At 40.3% G+C, this 14,006-nt stretch overlaps 1 protein-coding gene across 4 annotated transcripts in view; it reads left to right on the forward strand.

Annotated features, from left to right (window-relative positions):
* The window catches only part of LOC104607225 (mitogen-activated protein kinase homolog MMK1-like), a 96,635-nt gene that overhangs the window by 24,185 nt on the left and 58,444 nt on the right, over positions 1-14,006 (forward strand). The gene's annotated exons all lie outside the window — the stretch shown is intronic.

Consider the following 14,006-nt stretch of genomic DNA (forward strand, 5'->3'; position numbering starts at 1 on the left):
AAACAGCTCCTCGAGGAAGGAAAAAGGTCTTTGTTCCTTGGACTCCACCACCTGATGATTGGGTAAAGTTGAATTTTGATGGAAGTAGTCAAGAAAACCCTGCCCCCTCAATCATAGGAAGAGTCTTGAGAGATAAGGACAGCAACATCTTAGCCTTATACTCTGGTCCAGTGGGAGCAGGAGACTCAGTCATGGCTGAATTATTGGCGGCTTTACAGGGTATTCAGATAGCAAACCATTTAGGAGTTGAGCATCTTCTCATTGAAGGAGATTCTAAGATTGTTGTGGGCTGGATAACAGAGCTGGGATCAGTCATTTGGTGCTACAAGGATTTCCTAAAAAAGGCAAGCTGGTTAACAAATAACATGTCTGTTAGCTCACATTGGGTGAGCAGGTCAGCAAATGCTTTGGCCGATCATCTTGCTGAACAAGGGGTTTTGAGGGAACATCTGTACCGGGCAACATTGTAATGTGTTTGGTGTGGCTTTTGCACTTTAATCTCAAGGGAGGTTGCACCTCGTGCCTCTCCTTGGGGTGCTTGTAACATTTCTGATATATCATTAATAAATCTCTTTTCAATTATCAAAAAGAAAATTTCTTCCTTCCTTAGAATGTCCTCTAGTTGCACTTTTAAGTTCCATCTTTCTGATCTTTCCTCTAGGCCACATTCTCTCTGGGCTTCCTTTTGATCTAGGTCCAGCTTCCCAGTCTTTCTAGAAATTTCCTCCTTTATTTCCTCTAGTCTCCCAAACTCTTCTTTGTTCCATTCCTTTGTTTTTTCTTCAGTCTCTTCATTTTCTTTGTGAATCTCATCCCTCTATTCCTAACCCTAATTCCACCTTCCAACCACCTTTCTTTTACTTCTTCCAAAAAATTTGGAACTTCCAGCTACATACTCTTAAATCTAAAGGATGTAGGGCCCCCAAGAAGGTCCTCCTAGTATAAACTTAGAGGGTAGTGGTCAGAGGAATTTATTTTGGAGCAACTGTTTAGTATTTAGGCTTTTCAATGGACAATGGTACTGTAATGGTGACATAAATGTGATATTGCTCTTAAAAGAGGAGACTGAATCCTTTGAATGGTACCTTTCACTTGTTTGAGCTTGTATTCTAATATAAATGCTCTAGGCTGGACAGATATCATTTTTCTACTAACTGGGAGGATCATTTTCTTGGACTTGTTTTTTGACTCTTTTGGGCTGGTCTTAGATCATTCTCCTATTATTCTCAATTTGGGTTTAAATTATAAGGATCATCTGCACTTCAAATTTGAAATATGACTTATGAGGTTATGGCACCCTCCAGCTGATGCCAGGAGAGAGGTGGACAAGCACATAATTCTTACGAGGCATTTAGATGAATACTTGTTGAATCCCTCTTGGGAAGATGCACATATGTGGAAAGAGGAGCACAAGGGGTTGTTCACGGAAAAATCCTTTATGCAAAACTAATTAGGGGGAAAATGGTATCGCTTTATGGGGGAGGGGGTTGGGTGGATGCTTTCACATGGCTTGTGGCTCTAGGTAAAGTTCTCATGGTAGACAAATTAAAGAGAAGCAATTTCAGGATGGCCAATCAATGCATGAAGTGTGTATTGCAAGAAGAAGTCTGTAGGTACTTGTTTTTAGAATAACAAATTATTTAGGATGTTTGGGATTTCTTATCATTTCATATTCATGGTGGAATAGGAGCTACTATATTTCTTCCCTATTGATAATTTAGCAGTGGCCAATGGTAAAGTTGCAAGAGAAGGGCAAATCAAGAGTAAAATTGAAGATAAAGGTGAACTCCTATCATCTATCACTCCATTGTTTATTGGGTCTATGGATAGAAATGATACAAGACTTTTTGATCAACAGTCAAGATCCATTAGGTAGACCTACAAGACATTCATTAAGTTTATATTAATCACTTAGCTCCTCCCTGGGTATGGCCTTATAGATATGTATCCTAAATCTGCCTTTTCCACTACCATATGTTGCAAAGGGCATTTCCTTATTAATCCTTTGAACACTGTATTACTCTTAAAATTTGGAGTTATAACCTGATAATATATTTGTGCTTTGTGAACTTTGGATGCCATTGTTGAGAACAGGGTTTCTGGTGATTGCTGAAGATGATTCTTGTAAATGATGGCCATTACTTCACAGAGTAGATTGCCTTACAGAGTAAAAGGTACATGTGGGGAAGATAGGTTTCATTGAAAAGATTAAAGAAATTTGTTGATGACACAATTCTTTTCTGTGAAGGAGGTGACATTAGGTGGGTGAGAAATCTGAAGATGGTTATTGAAAATTTTGAGCAAATGTCTAATTTGAATGTCAATTTGGATTAGAGCTGTGTTGTGGAAGTGAATATGGAGGAGAGAGGGATATTGGAGAGTGCAGAAATTTTGGGCTGTGTTGTTTCTCAATGGCCAATGAATTATTTGGGTTTACCTTTGGGTGATAATCCAAGGAGCAGTAAATTTTGGAACTCTGTTGTGGAGAGATTCACAAAGAGATTGGCTTCATGGAAAAGAAGCTATCTTCATTATGATGTAGCCTGTAGGATTGCTTTGATTGGGCTACATTAACCAATTTGCCAGTCTATTTTATGTTGGTTTTTAAAATGCCTGAAGGGGTTAGTAAAAGGTTGGAAAAATTAATGAGGGATTTCTTGCGTAAGCCAGGGCAGAAGAGAAAGGATCATAGTTCATAGGGTGAATTTGGAGATATCAGAAGTAAGGAATTTGGGGGGTTGGGCCTTGGGAATATTCAGGAAAGAAATGTGGCATTATTGGGAAAGTGGCTTTGGAGATTTCCTATGGAGAGAGACACTTTGGGTGAAGGTGATTTCAAGTATCCATTTTTTTTATCAATAACTTTGAAACTTTTATTGATTAAAATACTTTAGGATACAACAATAAGTTACAAAAGAAATCAGCATAGTAAGCTGACCCAGTACAGAATTACAAATGTGCCCAAAACATATCTGTTCTGTGAACCCCTTGCTTTGCTAAGCTACCTGCCAAACTGTTGGCAGATTTCCTTACCCATCCCACCTGAATTGACAAGTTCCTTGACATCCATTTAAATCTTCTGAATTCATTCTTCAACTGCCATGTCACCCTTTCCCCTTTCTGCAACCATTTTATCACAGTTTTTGAATCTCCCATGGTGACTAGTCTATTGACCCCCAACTCTTTAGCCTTCTCAACCCCATATACTGCAGCTAGAAAATCTGCCCTTGTCACATCACCTACCTCCACAGGACTGGAGTACAGGCCAATGATGGAACCATTTTCGTCTCTAATGCCCCCCCCCAATACCTGAAGGGCCTGGGGTTACCCACACAACTCCCATCAAAATTTAGCTTCTTCCAACCCTCTGTTGGAGGGGACCAAGTCTCAACAAACTGTTGTCTCATAGATGATGAAGTATATGGGGTTGCACTAGAGCAACAATACTTTGGACCATCTGGGAGGAAAGAAACGATAGGATATTTGAAAGTAAAGAAAAATGCAAGGAAGCTTTAGTTGAAACAGTAACATTGAGGGTGGCTCATTGGGTAAAAAGTTTCAAGTATCCATGGGCTTGTGGCTGATGGTTGGGAAGCTAGAAGCCTAGAACATCGGTCAGGGCCATAAGAACCTTACCTTGGAAGTCTGTTAATGCTGCCCTTCCATCTTTTGTACTGCATATCAGGTATAACCCATGTTCTAGAAACCTTGTTAAATTTTTGGAACTTGTTTGGCCATGCAATTCTCCTTTGAAGGATCAATTTCAACTCTTATATACTCTTTCTAATCACAAGGATGTGCCTATTTCTTGTTTCTTGGTTCCATATAACTCTAGGTTTGGATTTGATTGGGATCTGGGTTTTAGGAGGGTTTTTGAATTTGAATTAAATAGTGTCCTGTCTTTGTTTTAAATTCTAGAAGGGTTTTTTCTTGATCCATCAAAAGGGGATAGTTGGATTTGGACTCCTTCCAACTCCTTTTCTTGTGCCTCCTGTTTTTCGACCTTCATTCAAATCGTGATAGTTTGGGTTGGCCTTTTCCTATCAAGGAGGTTTGGAGTATTCCTATTCCAACGAGGGTTGGAAGTTTTTTCTGGGAAGCCTTTTTGGAAAGAATTAACACGTGATTTACTTTAGAGAAAAAAAAACCAAATTAGTGCTTATCCCCTAATTGGTGGTCTTTGCAAAGGTAATGGTGAGTCTTGCTACCACTTGTTAATCTCTTGCCTTTTTGTTTCTTTTATATGGGATCGATTTTTTTTTTCTTTTTTTTGGGTGTAGGTGGACCCTCCTGCCAAATGTACAAAGCTTATTTACTTTTACTTTTTTTAGTTGGTCGAAGAAATGGGAAAGAATCTTATGAAGGTGCTCAAGAGCTATGGTTTGCTGGGCAATTTGGGAAGAAAGAAACTTGAATATTCATCAAAAAAAAAAAAAAACAGAAAGAAACTTGATTTCATGAAAACCTCCATGGCAACAAACTATCTTTGAATTTAAGGGCTGCAGTAATCGTGAATGCAAATGGAAGTGATAGTGAATGTGAATGATGGCGTTCTTGGTCATTTAGGATGCTGGAAAGATGTCTGGTTGGGCGTTTTGTTAATTTTGACCCTGATGATGAGTTTGTTAGAGCTAGGTTGACTGAAGTTTGGAGACCAATCTCAAATTTCCATGTTAGAAAACTGAATGCAAGCTTTTTCTTGTTTATTTTTGACAATGTTGGTGATGCAAACGAGACTTTGGATCGAAAACAAAATCTGTTTTGCTCTCCTGAACTGAGGCTTAGGAAACGACCCTTTAGTTGGAGCATTCAAGGATTTCGATTCATTGAGTTTGGTTTGGATCAGTGTCTGGTATTCCATTGCACATCTAGAGTTTTCAAACGTCCAAAGCAGTGGGAGATGCTTGTGGGAGTTTCAGATTTGTTGATCGTAGAACGATTTATTGTAGAAACCTCTCTGCGGCTCTGTCTTGGTTGAGGTGTGCGAGATTCATTCGTTTCTTTCATTTTTGATCCTTAGATATGATGGAGAGAGCTACGAGTTGATATTGGTGATTGAAAGTTCCTATCCGCAGAGGTAGGTTGAGTCTCTATTACTGCAAAAGAAAAAGTTTAGGGAGACAATTGAGTCAAGTGGAGAGATGAACAATCGGTTGATAAGGGGGGCCTAGAGGTTGACGACGAGGTCATTTTTGGTATTTCGAGAGAAGTTTTTTGTTTTGAGAATGGTGAAGTGGGTCCTGATGATAGTAGATATTAGGGGGAGGGGAAGAGTTATGGTTTAAGTAAGGCCTCTTCAATTTTCAATTCTGTTTTAAGGGTGGAAGTGTAGTTATTGAAGGTTGGCTCTTTTGGAGTGGAAAAGGATGTGTCTGGACACGTGTACTATCAGTTAGATAAGAGGGAGCATGTGGTCAAGGAAAGTGAGAAACATATGGGTTTTGAATCCCAAGGGACGTCTTGGGTATGAGGATGGGTGGAGCTTTAAGAGAGATTTTTTTTTTTAAAGAAAAAAAGTAAGGCCAAAAAGGTCGGTGCCATTTCCTGGCCTTCAAAGTTACCAATTGATAAGAGGAGTCATTTCATCTTCAAGGACTCAAAAGGCTAGAAAGGGGGATTTTAAGGAAGATTTTTTTTTTTTTTTGAAAAGGTAAGGTAATTTATTAAAATAAGAACCAGTACAAAGGAGCCTAGGCCATTAGAGGCTGCCTAGAGCCACCACAAATTACAGATACAACCAGTTCTGAGATCTAAACAACAGACTCAAATTCTGATTTTTAAACAACTCCGATGCCGACACCCAGGACAGAAGTTTACCCACAGCTATCTGCACCATTTCCTCTGAAGATTTAGCTTTGCCCTGAAAAATTCTGTTATTTCTTTCAATCCAGATAGTCCAAAGCACAGCAGCCGGGATAGTCTTCCAAACCAAGATACCTTTCTTGTTGAGACCCTCAATCTGCCAACACAACAGCAGATCCTTCACAGAAATTGGCATTACCCAGCTGATTTCCAAAGCTTGGAGAAAATGCCTCCAAATATAATTCGAGACTGGGCAATGTAAGGCCAGATATTCAGTAGTTTCTACTACCCCACCACATAAGCCACATGACATATCCGAAATCTGAATGCCACGTTTCACTAGATTAACTTTGGATAGACATTTATATAAAGCCATTGTCCAGAGCAAAAACTTCACTTTAGAAGGACTGAATGAGCTCCAAATCTGCCTAGCCGGAAAGATTTCCTGACCTGAACTTCCCATTTCCATCTCCAAGCATCCTCCATGTTTGGGTCAATCCTCTGGTTCTGGAGCAGGCCCAACAGAATTGCATACTCCTCAATTTCTCAGTCAAAGAGGCGCCTCCTACAAGTTAGGTTCCAACTGAAAGAGTTACCATCCACATTGAAATTCTCAGCCACCGAGGAGTCCTGATTTACAGAAATTTGATACAAGAGAGGAAAGGCATCTTTCAGACACACTTCAGAACACCAAGAGTGTTTCCAAAATTTGATTCTTTCCCCATTTCCCAAGTTGTAACCGATTCCTTCCTTGAATAAACTAGTGTTCTTCATTATACCTGTCCAAATGAAACTTATCCCTCTTTAAATAGGAGAATTGGATCTCCAATCACCCCAGTCCACTCCATATTTGTCCACAATCAGCTTTCTCCAAGCATTTCTTTCATTTGCAAATCTCCAAAGCCATTTACACCGGAGGGCAGAATTGAATTTCTTCAATTTTCTTATTCCCAACCCTCCAACTTCCTTAGGAAGACACACTTGATCCTGGTTTACAACATGAACCTTCTTCTCCTCCTCCCAACCTCTCCAGAGAAAGTTTTTCTGTAGTTGCTCCACTCTGTTAGTCACTTTGGAAGAAATAGGAAATAGGGAGAGGTAGTAAGTAGGTAAATTAGAAAGAGTACTGTTAATCAAAATCACTCTCCCCCCAAAAGAAAGGTATTTAGCTTTCCAGGAAGCCAATTTCTTCTCCATTCTTTCAACCACTAGATTCTAAATCTGAGAGGAAGTATATTTAGCTCCTAGAGGGAGCCCCAAGTACTTGATCGGAAGATGGGCAGTCTGACAAGCCATAACTTCTAAATTTACTCAAATTAACCTTAAGGCCAGACACCCCCTCAAACCAACTCAAAATTCGAAGCACCACCTCCAGTTGATTAGGAGAAGCATCAACAAAGCATAAGGTGTCATCAGCAAATTGAAGAATATTGACTTTTTTCTTTCCCCGGAGCAATTGCAAAGCCCTCCCAAAGCCCATTCTCAGCAGCCTTCTTGCTAAAGAGAGATAAAATTTCCATGACACAAATAAAGAGTAGGGGAGAGAGAGGTTCACCTTGCCTCAAACCTCTTGAACTTCCAAAAAACCCCGTCGTTTGCCCGTTAATTAAGATGGAGAACTTAGGAGTCTTAACACAAACTCTGATGCAGTTTCTCCAAAGCTGCCCAAAATTCATTTTCTCCAAAACCAGATCCAAGCAGTGCCAGTTAACATGATCATAAGCTTTTTCAATATCCAGTTTACACAGAACACCTGGGGTCCCCTCTCTTCTTCTGGACTCCAACAGTTCATTAGCAATGAGAACAGAGTCAACCATCTGTCTACCTGGGACAAAAGCACTTTGGTTGCAAGAGATAACACTGCCTAACACACACTTCATTCTTTCAGCCAACACCTTAGCCAAGATTTTGTAGAAACTATGCAAGAGACTAATGGGCTTGAAGTCCTTTATATTGACAGCCCCCTCAATTTTTGGAATAAGAGTGATGAAAGTTGCATTCAGACTTCTCTAAAAGGAAGCATTAGTGTGAAATGCATGAAACACCTGCATCAGATCACTCCTCACAATATCCCAACATTTTAAATAGAATAGATTAGAGAACTCATCAGGACCTGGTGATTTATCATTTTCTAGCTTCTTTACTGCACCCTTAATTTCCTCTTCTGAGAATGGTCTCTCTAATCAGATTTTCTGCTCTTCATTTAACTTATTAAATTGGAGCTCGGAGGGAAAAGGTCTTTGAACCCACTTCTTTTTATAAAGGTTCTTATAGAAAGAAGTAGCTACAGATTTGACTTCAGAACTAGACTCACCACACCTGTCCTCCCACACCAGCTTGCTGATTGAAGAGAACCTAGCACGAGCATTTGCCATTTTGTGAAAGAACTTTGTATTTTTATCCCCCTTTTTAAGCCAAATGGATTTAGGTCTTTGTCTCCACTTCCTTTCTTCCTCAACTGCCATCTTATCATATCTGATTTTTGCAATTGACCTCTTAAGTCTCAGATCTTCAGACAAGGGACCCGCCTCTTCATCTCTATCAATCTCTACAATAGTGCTCAACAAAGCCTTCTTATCAGTAACCCACTTCATATCTTCTCCTTACTCCAAATTTTTAGTTTACCCTTGACAGCCTTTAATTTTGATGCCATAACAAAAGAACTAGAGCCCTCTACTTGCAACTCATTCCACACAGAGCTGATTAAGGGGATAAGATTTTCCTCCTCAAACCAAGCATTTTCAAACTTAAACGGGGATTTGACTGTCTCGCGGAGACCACAAACAAGCTGAATAGGGCTATGGTCAGACATTGGTCTAGGAAGGGTAAGCTGTCTGAAATCAGGAAAGAATTCATCCCAGTTTGAAGAAACCAAGAATCTGTCCAGCCTAACCAGGGTCTGGACAGATTGGTTATTGGTCCAAGTGAATCTATTACCCTGAATTGTGACGTCCATTAATTCCATACTGTTTATGAAGTCAGCAAACATGTTCATCGAACCAGTTCTTCTACCCCCTGTATTCTTCTCATCCACCGAAATAGTTGCATTAAAATCACCCCCAATTACCCAAGGACAGTTCTGAGGGTCTCTCAAATCTGATAATTCCGCCCAAAAAGCCACCCGAAAGTTAGCATCAACAGGACCATAAACGTTTGTGACTTGAATAAGTTTTCCATCTTGTAGTTTCAGTCTCAGAGTGATTGAGAAATTACCAATTCTGCAAGAAACCAAAGAACAGAAAGTAGGGTCCCAAAGGCTCACAATTCCACCAGCACTCCCCAAGGCAGCCAAGGCCTTCCATCTGACCTGACCCTCCCCCCAAACACTTCGAATTGTAGCAGCATCAACCCACTCCAGCTTAGTTTCTTGGAGCAAGACAATCTTAGACTTCGATTGCTTCAAAGAATCACATACCATCATCCTCCTCCTTCTCGACCCCAGTCCTCTAACATTCCAGGAAAGATTTTTCACTTCCATAAGAAAAAACTAAAGAAAAGGACCCACACTTCACATCTTCTTAAACCCCCTTGCAACCCCTTCACTGCTACCCGTCTTATCATTCAGACCCCAAGTTAATCTCATCATTTCTCTGCTTCTCTTTGTTTTTAATCCCCCTTTTTTTGCCACCAATTTTCCCCTCTCCATAAGCACTCTTTGTTCAATTCCTTCCAAGAACTTAATAGTATCAGCTTCCATCCCCTCCATCGAAATTCCCAGGAAAGTCCCTAGCCCCAGAAGTTTCGATGTCACCCAAGAAGATTGATTAGTTTCAGACTTACTGTCCTTGCCTACCTCCGCGGCTGATGAACTCGCTTTCCCCTTGTTTCCTAACAAGACTTCTCCGTTGCTTCTCCTCATTTGCTTGGGGCTTACACCACTATTTCCCAACTCTTTGGATTGATCAAGACAATTTCCCACATTCCCATTATGAACCTCATTACCCACCACCGCAATAGGGGTCGCCACCAACGGAGTCTCTTCCACTATCTCTTCCACTGGCACCAGAGGCAGCTCTTGACTTTGTTGCCGCCTGTTGTCCATCTCCCACGCACTTTTTGAAGAAGACCGAACATTTTGAGATGAAGTAGCTGCCTGACTCAGATCACCCATCACCATATTATCAGGGCTAGGAAGAATCCTTGCCTTTTTTCAGGTCCAATTGGCGTTGGTGACTCATTGAGGGTTGAAATATTGGCTATAATGGAAGGTTATGAGGGGCAAGGAGTTGAATGTTCGGAAGTTGATTATTGAAGGCAACTCAAATTTAGTTATAAGCTGGCTGCAAAAGGAGGAAATGGGATGGTGGAATTATGTTTACGAAAAAGGAAATTAAAGCGGGTGACACTTGGAATGGAAGTTAGGTTTCAATGGGTTAAAAGAGATGCTAACTCCTTTGCTGATGCATTGGCTAAACAAGGGGTGGGAAGAGATCGGCCAACTCCTTTCTCTCTCTCTAGGAGAGCTAAGAGAGTTTATCTCTCCCAGTTCTGATTGTATTGTTTCTTTTATCCTTTTATCTTTTAATGAAAGTGCCCAATTATTGATAAAAAAAAGATTAAAGAAATTGAATCTGGAATGACATGGACACAGGAAACAAAGCCACAAGATTCCAAATCAACCATATGTAAATTGGTGGGGAGGAAAGGTCTGCGAGCTCTGAAGGTAGGGGTTCTAGATGCTGAGTGGTTAAGTCTGTTGAATTGAATGAATCTCCTCAAGATCACGGGGAGAATATGCCCTGAGAGTCAAGGAAAACAAATTGTTTAGAAGACTGTTGTCTTGACTTGTTAACAAATCCTGCATTTGTAGGGGGAAATCTGGCCATGTGGACATACACAACCTTAGGGATATTCTTCGACCACTCCTAGTTAACTGGGGCACCAGATGCTAGGTGGCTTCGGTGGGGACACACACGGAATGGGAGATCAGGTACTGGCCTATGACAGCTTTCCCTGATGCCATTCTCCCACTTTCACCACATGTCACAATCTTGAGGTCAGTATTTGCCACACATTTTTTTTTGAAGATAAACAAAAATAAACCTTATAGATGAAGGGAAAAAGAATACAACAGGGTGATAAGGAATCACCCAAACAAGAACGGACCTAAATATGGCAGTCCCACCCTAACAAAATTAGCCTTTTAAACAGAAAAACAGTCCTACAATACTTTGCATGCATTGCATGTTGTTTCTTGTGGAGCGAGTTGCAATACAATCTTGACGAAGCCGAGAGAGAGATAGAAGTGGCGAGAAGGATTTTTCGTACCAGTGAGAAGATGGGGAAGCAAAATACTATTTGGATAAAAAAGATTGTTGGAGGAAGGGAAGATTTGAAGCCAACAGGTTCTGAAGATTAGGGAGGAAAGAAAGGCGTCTATTATCCTAATTGGAGAAGCTATTTCGTGTTTGAAGGGTTTCATTGACAGAGCAATCTTCACTGTTAAAAATGATGGATGGAGAAGTTCGCTGGAGCTTTCAAGGAGGAAATATTAGGTGTTGTTGAAAAACAATCACAAAGGATGGTACGCGGAGGTATCAGAAACTTTCAAAGATAACAGGAAACAAATGATCTGTATTCCAGAAGGAAAACAAGGACAGGGATGGAGGTTAATGGCGTAGAGAATCCAGGATTTCTTACTGACTAAAGAAGAAGAACTGAAATCTTCTATTAATGAGAAACTCTAAATGATGATCAACGATAGAAAATATTCAGAAATGATTACTCCCAATTCGAAAGGAATGTTTGAGGCAGAGGTCCATCGGCGAGAAGAAGTACACCAACAATATATGGTGGTAAATTCATGTAAGTTGCAGAGATTAATTCTGGAGAGTGATAAGGTGATTGGGAACGTAGGCTGATTTGTTAAGGCAGGAAGAAGGGTGGCTAATTGGCGAATAATAATCAAAGCTATTATGGGTAAGCTACAAGTTAATTTGGGGTAACAGTTTAGGCTTTCGGTAATTGTAGAGCTTTTCTATAAACAGGGGAGAAGATCATTGAATTTTGAACATTGGATTAAGGATCAAAATTTCGACATGTATCAGTGGCCTCCTGATATGCTCCTACAGTGGGTGTTTTGGGGTCTGACCTGGTTCAGGGGGTAGATGGGCCTTAAACCGACCCCTTTTAACATGGTTGAAAAAAAAACAAAGGAAGCGAGCCTCGACACTCTCCGATACGCCCCAACCGACGTATCGGACTGTATTGATATTTTTAACCTTGCATTGGATTCTCTTTTCTGTACGAGTTTGTTGTATTAGGTTGCAATTCTGTGTTTGTAGTCTAATTGTGCTTACAAACTGGCTTCGTGCTTCTTGTTAGGACATTCAAATGGTTATATGTGGCTTCGTCCATTAGCTCAAGTTTGTGTTGTTTCCTAGTGTTTTGGCAATTCTAGTAGAGATAAGCTGAATTTTTGTAGGCAACATCTCTTCGCCATAAACTAGGGAATAGGGAGTGGTGCCTGTGGCTTTTAGCTTTGTGGTCTTGTAGCCCTAGAGGGCGCTTGATAGCTTGTCTATCCAGTCCTTTTGGTTTTCGTTGATAATTTTGCTCAAAATTTTGAGGATGGCTTTGTTTGTGATCTCGGTTTGTCTGTTTCCTTGGGGGTGGTAACTTGTAGAGTTTTCTATTCTCACCCCACACTGGCCTAGCAGATGGAAGACATCACTATTGTTGAAGGAAAGGGCATTGTCAGTTAGGACTCACATGTGGAAACCAAATCTGTGGATAATGTCTGTTTGATGAAGTTGGCTATATTAGCCAACATAACCTTTACCCACTTGGTAAAGTAATCTGTTGCAATCAAGATCCAGTAGTAGACCCTAGAGGGAGGTGTGACTTTTACCTATGAGGTCCATGCCCCAGGTGTGGAAAGGCCAAGGAGTGGTGATTGAGTTTAATTCTTGGGTGTTTGTTTATAACTGAGCCATGGATTTGGCATTGGTGATAGGTCTTGACTTGGTGGGTTGTGTCTTAAAGCATGGTTGGCTAGTAAAATCTCAGTTAGAGTTGTCGCTCGTATACTTCATGTTGGCCTTGGTGGGTAGTTGGGTTATGGGTATTATTCATGAGCGAGTTTTAGTGTTGTGGGAATTTTGTCCTAGCTTATGCATTGAAGTGACTTGCTTCTGAATGATCTTCGAAATAAGTTCTTTGACGAGGTAGAATCGCAGGGCTTTGTGCTTTAACTTTTTCATGTGTTTTCAATCAGTAGACAAGGATCCATCGAGTAGGTAGTTGATGTATGGTTTTCGTCAGTTGGTGGGGGAGAGTGTGAGTAATTCTTCTTGGTCTATTTGTGGTAGTCAATTGAGGCATTTGGCTTGGCACTCTCAGGCGCTTGCTCTCATTTTGGGCTAGTAATATCCCAAGCATTGCAGCTTCCTATAATGTATTGTCATTTGGTTACCACTGCATTTATTGTGAAGCTCCTGGAGGACTTGCTGTCCTTATAGTGTAGGATGTTTGGAATTTTGTGATAGCTTTATCCTTTGGTGGGATCTCCATTGTGTTTCGTAGCTTTTGCAGGATTTGGAATCTCTATTCAGCTCCGCTAACAATGTTTGGGTGCTCAACTAGATACTCCAATTCTTTTGGGACAGATTTTTTCTCTTCGGGATAGCCAGTTCCTGTATACCAGTTCTTCTGGGATTGCACAGGCTAATTATAGACAGGGACTTTCAATTGGTGATCAATTAGATACAAAGTAAAGGGCATGTTTTTTGGAAGTATCATAATGAGCTAAAGAAAATTAAATGGCTTTCTAGGAATATGGATGTGAGATTCCAGTGGGTCCAAAGGGCAGCTAATAGTATGGCTGACAACTTGGCAAAAACAAGGGGTTGGGAGGAATCATTTGTTCTGGGCTCAATTGTAAAGATTTTAGATTGTGGAGATAAGCCGTTTTATCTCCATTTGTATTGTATGCTTTCATTATCACTTTAATTAATGAAGTTTCAGTTATTGATAAAAAAAATCTTTAAAACCTGATTTGTATCAAGAGAATCTGGTTGTACTGATCCCAAAATCAAACATCAGAAGCAACATGTGTGCCTGGCATCCTGGTATGCTCACACATCAAACAAATTCTCCCTGTTGAGATTGTAATAACTAACCTAGAGATCACAAATTCAATACAGCATATTTCTGTCAATCATAAATGACACAAGTGCTGTAACTCCTTTACTTACTCTTTTATT

This window comes from Nelumbo nucifera, chromosome 3, assembly GCF_055504915.1.
Source record: "Nelumbo nucifera cultivar China Antique chromosome 3, China Antique-T2T, whole genome shotgun sequence".
Classification (NCBI taxonomy): domain Eukaryota; kingdom Viridiplantae; phylum Streptophyta; class Magnoliopsida; order Proteales; family Nelumbonaceae; genus Nelumbo; species Nelumbo nucifera.